Here is an 8,311-nt window from a genome sequence, read left to right as displayed (position 1 = left end):
GGTGGGAAACGTTTCTTGACTTTATACTTACACTTCAAGGTACAGTAAAGGAGGCTTAACCTTGGGGAGGCAGATGTGGGTTTATTCAAGAATTGCTTGGAGGAGATCCAGATCTTTTGCATCAGTGCCAAGCACCCAGAGTCTTTATCTTCTACTAGAAGAGACAATAATGAGGAATAGGATGGGGTTTGGCATAACCAGAAGAGACAATAATGAGGAATAGGATGGGGTTTGGCATAACCCAGTCTATGCTGGATTGTTGATCTTACACATGGCTGTAAGACCAAATAAGCTAAAATATGCTGATGCTTTCTTTCCAAATGACTGCTCCAATAGCATAGTGGAAAATGGATTAGAAGGGACAAAAGTGGATTCATTCTAGGTTATTATGTATTTATAGACCTTCTTAGCCCATTTCTTCACATGTAATTTTAATTTTCTTCAAACTTCTAATATTTATCATAATATCTGCCTTATAAATAGTATGCTGTCTGGGGCCATTTTAATTTTCTTCAAACTTCTAATATTTATCATAATATCTGCCTTATAAATAGTATGCTGTCTGTTATTTGCTTATTGGATGAATAGACCTTTTCATTGGGAGTTACTTTAAAAATCAATTTAAAGGGAATGGAACAAGATATCCTCGGATCACCAGAATTTGTAAATAAGAACATCTTTTGACAATAAAAATAATGTACACATTTAATTCTTATACATTTATATGAATGGATGTAACATACATTTATTGCTCATCACTTTTTATTTCTGAAGTGATTACTTATTCTTACTTTACTCTCCCTTTCTTTCTTTCTTTTTTTTTTTTTTTTTTTGGAAAGGCAGAGAGAGACATAGAGGGAGAGAGAGAGATGAGGAGGGAAAGAGAGAGAGAGAGAAGCGGCAGAGGGAGAGGGAGAGAGAGAATCTTAAGCATGCTCCGTGTCCAGCACAGAACCAGATGTAGGGCTTAATCTCACAACCCCAAGATCATGACTTGAGCCGAAATCAAGAGTAGGATACTTAACTGATTGAGCCACCCAGATGCCTCCATTCTCACTTTTTTTCAAAAAGTGATTTAAAGGATGGATAAAACTATGCATGAGTCATTTGTAGGGGGGGGAAACATCAAAAAAACCTGGTAAATATGCTGCAGAAGAGATGTGAGGAGGACCCATGAAGGTGGCTAGAGTAGATTTCCCAGAAGAATGACCAGAATATGACTAACAGTAAAGGAACCATGACTTCACTGATTATGGAGAAACCTATTTAAGAAAGGAAGATGAGAATCCAGGTAGAGTCAGGAAAGAGAGAAACCAGAGAGGCTGATTTGAGTGCTTATAGCATAACTTGGCTGGGAGAAGCACTGGAAGGTGGCAACTCATCTTTTAGCCACATAGCAGCAATTCTGCCCCAGATTTCTCTCGGCCATGGATGAAAGAACCCTCAGCACTCTACAGCTGTCTTGCTTTCATTTCTTTTGATTGTGAATTTGGTCTTTCAACCCTTTGACACAACGAAGGAGGAGGCATTTTATTTTGAAGATGTTCTGGCTACTAGAAAAATATACATAGCACTAAGCATCTGATGCATGGCGCAGTCTCCTGTGAATTTGATGTTATGAACTGGCCATAAAAGCTTGACTCAACCAAGTTTTACAGTTTTATATCTTAAAACCAAGGGCCATTTTAAGGATCTCAAATGGAGATGATCACACTGAGGTAGTGGTGGGTCTGGATTTTTGATACTCTGTCTCACTTTCTCTAACCCCATAGGAATTTTATAAGAAGAAACTGTCTCATTAGAGTAGCACATTCTTAGACAAACTTGCAGAATCTCTGTTGTGGAGTCATTTGCTTTGGTTTTAGGAGTGCTGGGGAGACTGGGTCACAGTATGTTTCAGATAGAAGTTGCAAAGAATATGTCCCTGATACACTTTTGTAAAGGAAGGTCAATTGGAAAGTTTGAGGCTGAGACTTTAGTCAACAGTGAGCAAGCTGATGTGTTCCTTAACTCACTCAACACATAGGTGTTGATGAACCATCTGGTTTGTAAGGTCTTTAATGGCAGACTCATAGGCTGGGATTTTCCTGGTTTCAAAGAACATTTCCTCCAGTTCACTAGATTCAGCATCCTATCACCAACTTCCTAGGATGCTCAAACCAGCGAATTCTCAGATCCCTGAGATGTTTCTATGCTCTACTTTAAGAAATATTGAATCGAAAGAGTAAATGACCACTACTTACTCACAGAGGACTTATGGGACCCCACGATTATGTCTGTGTTTCTTGGAGTTCTAGGAACTCCATTTTAAGAAGCAGTGAGGAGATGATTGCCTTCACTTGACCATTTATTCATGAACAAAGTTGGGTTAACCAATTTTATTTGCATTTATGTTGAAGTCCCACCCAAAATATTGTTAGTCATTTTCTAGTGAAAATAATACCTGATGGATTTAAAGTAAGTAAACCAATAAAGTTTTTGTTTGTTAGAATAACAAAAAGAGTGGTGAAAATTACTGAAGCATAGAAGTCATGCCGGAATGTGCTTGGCATCATTGCCTATTTTAAACTGGTTTGATGAGGCGAGTGTTTTTCCTCCAACTTCAGGGGGGAGACACGAGGAAGAGACAAAGAGTATTGGGTGAAGCATTATAAATAACAGTGGTGCATTATAACAGTCATCATGGTAGTTGACAAGATTTTATTTTTAACAGAGGACAGAGTACATTGAAGCTACTAATTAGTCAGCAAGTTGTTTTCTTTTTAATTGTTGTTGTCAGCTAGTTGCTTTCTGCTCAAAATGCAAAAGTGAACTTTAGCACTATGTATTATAGGGTGGTGACAGCAATCCATTAATTAAAGGCAACTCTTGTGATTTGAAAACGTTTTTAACTTATGAACTTGCAGAATCAAAGACTCCATGATTAATCCTGGGACAAATTCGATGACAAATTTTCCAATTGTTAATGAATTTCAGTGCATGATCAATCATCAGAGAATAATAAATCATGAAATCATGCCTGGGATCACCAAATCACCAAGACCTATGTATAAGCAACTATGTGTATGTATGTGTGCAGATGTAGTACAATAATTTCACCAGAGAGATGAGGATTTTATCCACCCTTGGGTAATTTCAAGAAGCTAGATATATAGTATTAGCATCTGAGCAAAATGTTGCTATTATTCGGAAATTCTTTTAAAAGATTTTATTTATTCATGAGACACACACACACACAGAGAGAGAGAGAGAGAGAGAGAGAAAGAGAGAGAGAGGGAGAGGCAGAGACAAAGGCAGAGGGAGAAGCAGGCTCCATGCAGGGAGCCTGATGTGGGACTCGATCTTGAGACTCCAGGATCATACTCTGGGCCAAAGGCAGGAGCTAAACAGCTGAGCCACCCAGGGATCTCCTTATCCAGAAATTTTGAACACGAAGTCAACTTTTAAAATCTGTTGACTTTAAAATCTTAAAGTCAAGCTTTAAAATCTGTTAATATCTGGCTATTATAATAACATAATGATTCTTCCAAAATTAGAGAAATATTTAGGAATATTGTTAAATTATGTAAAAATGGATATTACTGGGGAAAAAGTGATTATAACTGCCTGAGGAAGACCTTCCCTAAGTGAGCAGTTCCTTAATGGAAACTTCAGTGAACATTTTTATTATTTCCCTAATTTTATTCTCCTTTGTCATCCTCTCTCCTTCCCCAGATATACCAAACTCTGTAGTGGAGCTTTCTGTTTTAGTCTGGTTCTAGGGATATAGGGCAATTGGCCATAAAACTCCTTGTCTAATCTTGAACAAAGATCTCCAAACTTTGAACAAATAAACAAAAAAGTAAAAAGAAGGAAGAAAGAAAAGAAAAAGAAACTCATTTCTTCATAATATCCAGCTCTTGGAAATACTGAAAATCTAAAATTTTGGTAGTAATGGGATAATAGAATTCCCTGTGGAAGAAATTCTGACTGTGGAAGAAATTCAAATACAAATACCTACTGGCTGGACAGGTAATGAAAGTGAAGAAGTAGGCTGGGGTTAAGAAAAATGTGATGAGGAGCTAGGTACAAAGTACAAATCATTTTCCTCCTACTTCTATTCTCTATAAGAAACAAATTAGGCAATCTGGAAGAAATGGACGCATTACTAGAGACTTATCAACTACCAAGACTGAAATGGGAAGAATTAGGAAACCTAACCAGACCCATAACCAGCAAGGGAAATTGAAGCAGTCATCAAAAATCTCCCAACAAACAAGAGCCCAGGGCCTCATAGCTTCCCAGGAGAATTGGTCATGGTCCCACGGTCCTGGGATTGAGTCCCACATTGGACTCCCTGCTCTGTAAGGAGCCTGCTTCTCTCTCTCTGCTGCCACTCCCCCAGTTGTGTTCTCTCTTGGTTAAAATAAATAAATAAATAAATAAATAAATAAATAAATAAATAAATACAATTTTTTAAAAAAAGTTGAAAATAGACCTACCCTACAACCCAGCAATTGCACTACTGGCTATTTAGCCCAAGATAAAATGTAGTGATCCAAAGGGGCACCTCCACCCCAATATTTATAGCAGCAATTTCCACAATAGCCAAAGTATGAAAAGAGCCTAGATGTCCATTGACAGATGAATGGATAAAGAAGATGTGGGATATATATATATCACACCAGCCACCAAGAAGGGAAATCTTGCCATTTGCAATGACGTGGATGGAAGTAGAGGATATTATGCTAAGGATATAAGCCAATCAAAGGAAGACAGTTATACGACCTCAGTCATATGTAAGAAAACTGAGAAAACAAACTGAGAGTTGCTGCCGGGGAGGGCAGTGGAAGGATGGGGTAGCTGGGAGATGGGCATTAAGGAGGGCATGTGATGTAATGAGCACTGAGTGTTATAGGAGGTTGATGAATCACTGACCTCTACCTCTCAAACTAATAATACATCATATGTTGATTAATCAAATTTAAATACAAAATATTTGGGCAGCCTGGGTGGCTCAGCGGTTTAGTGCCACCTTCAGCCCAGGGCGTGATCCTGGAGAACAGGGATTGAGTCCCACGTTGGGAGCCTTCTTCCCCCTCTGCCTGTATCTCTGCCTCTCTCTCTCTCTCTGTGTGTCTCATGAATAAGTAAATAAAATCTTAAAAAAAACAAAATAATTGCCAATAAAAAAAGAAAGAAAACAAACACATCAGTGGCATAATGATGACTAAAGACCACGAGAGGGATGAAGATGGAGAGGTTTATCCTATAGGAAGCAAACTCAGTGTTGTCTGATTGTAAGATAGTCTGAAAATTTTAATTTTAGTGTGGAGATTTTAAAATGTGTGCAGTCAATTCAAATTTTCTAAACAACATTGGATGGGTCCTTATAAAGACCCTCTAGTTTCTGACTGCTCATTTACATAAAATTAGTGAATAAATGGACTGGGGACAAGCGAACTTGGGCTTTCTGGTCAGAGGCTTCCCTTCTCCCTGTACATACTCCTTGAACCTGCATTCTTGCTCTTTTGGGACATTCTGGTCCAATTTAGAAAATGTGTATTGAGTATATCAGTATGTCATAGCAGTTTATTTGCTATGGCATGAAAAATTTTTTAACTACTAGCTCTCACTCCTACATTTGGAGACCAGATAGAGTAGGTTCAGCTATCAGGTCCTATGATAGTGCTTCCCAGTCAGACCGTAGATTAGAATCTGTGAGGTCATATTTTTAAAAAAGATCTATCTATCTATCTATCTATCTATCTATCTATCTATCTATCTATTGAAAATGAGCAGCAGGGACAGAGAGAATACCAGGCAGACTCTGTGGAGCCTGAAGTGGAGCTCAATCTCATGACCTCCAGATATTGGCCTGAGCTGAAACCAAGAGTCTGAAGCACCACCAATTGCATCATCCAGGCTCCCCTATGGATCACATTCTAGATCCAAAAGTTAGTTTCTTTATCGATAGTTAGCCTATCGATAAAGAAATAATGTGTCAAAATCATCCTTGAAGAACTCCCTAGGCATGCTCTATTATGGATGCCAATAGACTATCTCTTACCGTGCCAGTTTTCCTTCCAATATCGGAATAGATTCATTGCTCCTTGGACTGGGCACAACTGAAGCTTTTAGGGTTAAGCAGTTTGAAAATATGTACTCTAGCTTTTAATGCTAGATTCACATCTGGAAAGGGAAATGTTCACACTTTGAGAAACCCCTTCTTACCCAGAAACTGACACCTTGACAAGGAAGAGAAGATTTATGTTCCTCATCTCAAAATGCTACCTGAGTGGAATGACCACTATTTCATTTTTGCTCTTTTCATTTTTTAGTCATACAATTTAATTCATATAAGTTAAAAATGAGGTATGAGGCATGAGGTATTAGACATGATGATTATGGAATCATCATAAATAATGTGCCTCCATGCACTATTGTTTTTTTGCTGGCGAAATGCTTTTATTTAGGTCAGTGGTTTTCAAAATACAGCCAGGGACTCTTGGAGGTCCCTGAGACATTTTGAAGGTTCATGAAGTCACAAATATTCTCATAGTAATACTTTATTTTTAATATTTTAATAGTTAGATGTAATTTTCTCTTTTTGCCCTCATTCTCACACATGTGTGGTTGATGGTATTTAAATTTTTTTTAGATTTTTAAAAAATGTATTTATTCATGAGACACACACACACACACACACACACACACACACAGAAGCAGAGACACAGGCAGAAGGAGAAGCAGGCTCCATGCAGGGAACCCGATGTGGGACTCAATCCCGGGACTCCAGGATCATGCCCCAAGCCAAAGGCAGGCGCTAAATCACTGAGCCATGCAGGGATCCCCTAAATTTTTTTTTTATTTGAGTAGAGTTGACACACAATGTCAAATTAGTTTCAGATGTACAACATAGTGATTTGACAAGTTTATACATTATGCTATGTTCACCACAAGTATAGATATCATCTGTCACCATAAAAGGTTATTAAAATATCAATGACTATATTCCTATGTTGTGCCTCTTATTCCCATGACTTATGCATTCAGAATCTAAAGGATGAGTTTTCCGGAGTTGTCTTTTTAATCTGATTCGATTTAAATGCGACAATGCTTCTATTTTCAGTGATAAGGACGGCACTAGTAGTCCGCAGCATGATTTGGTAAGAGACTTGCAAAATATGGCCATTGGATATTCCTAATCAATATTAATAGAAGGCAAGATTCTAGTTGACCATATATTTGCTACTTTAGATCATTTTAGTTAAACAAGGGAATATAATGAAATTGGCTATTTGTTCCTAACTACACTCCATTAGTAGGGAAAAAAAAAGGATGAATTCAAGGTTACAAATTCTTGGGTTGCAACTCCAAATGAATGATCTGAAAGCTTCTGTATATATCCTGAAAGAAACCCTAATCTTCTGTAGTCATGGGCCAATATTTCTGAAAAGCATACCTAGAGTCTCACCCTGGGAGTGACTGGATTACAACACAAAAGTGATGGTGTTGATTGGAAAGAAACTGGATCCTGAAAACTGACAAGAGGAATCTGAGTAAATCTTGACAGAACAAGGGGTTATCGAACCCTCAAATTCTGCTGAGTCATCTTTGCCAGTGGAAGCAGCTTTCTGTCTCTGCCTGAAGAACTTAGCCCTCCTTTGCCTGAAGAACTTGTAATGGCCTCCCCTGAAGCACTTGCTTGAAAGACTATGATGATTCTTTTCTGGACTTGCCTCACCACTCATAGCTTCTGGACCTGTAACTAAACTCAAGCAGGCCCTGAAAGGTGAAATACAAAGTATAACCCATGGGGAGGTGCACTATACTCCAGAAGAACTGCATGATTTAAAAAATTCATACAGGCAGAAATCTGCAGAATTTCTGTGGAAATGGATATTAAGGGTGTGAGAGCATGGTGGAAGGAATATAGCATTGGATCAGGTGAAATCTATTGAGATGGGCCCACTAAACAGAAATTCCAGATTTGGTGTTCAGCTCCAGGGGTTACAAAGGACTCTAATGGTACGACTTGTAGTCTGAAACCAAAGGTGGTCTACATGAAAGAAGTTGAGAAGGCAACACTACCTTGGTATACGGTACAGGAAAGTATCCAAAGGCTTAGAGAGATTGGAATGTTGAAGTGGATTTATCATGTAAGGCCTGATCACTTATTTTAGGAAGATCCAAAGACATACCTCTTACTTCATCTGTGAGAAAGAAATTTGTGAAAGGGAGATCTGGCATCCTTGAAGAGTTCTACGGTTGCTTTTCTATGAAGGTCAGAATTCACAATGGGAACTGCTACCATTGAATTAGGGTCCTT

The sequence above is a fragment of the Vulpes vulpes genome, chromosome 4 (genome assembly GCF_048418805.1).
Source record: "Vulpes vulpes isolate BD-2025 chromosome 4, VulVul3, whole genome shotgun sequence".
Lineage (NCBI taxonomy): Eukaryota > Metazoa > Chordata > Mammalia > Carnivora > Canidae > Vulpes > Vulpes vulpes.
Note: the sequence above shows the minus strand (reverse complement) of the source record.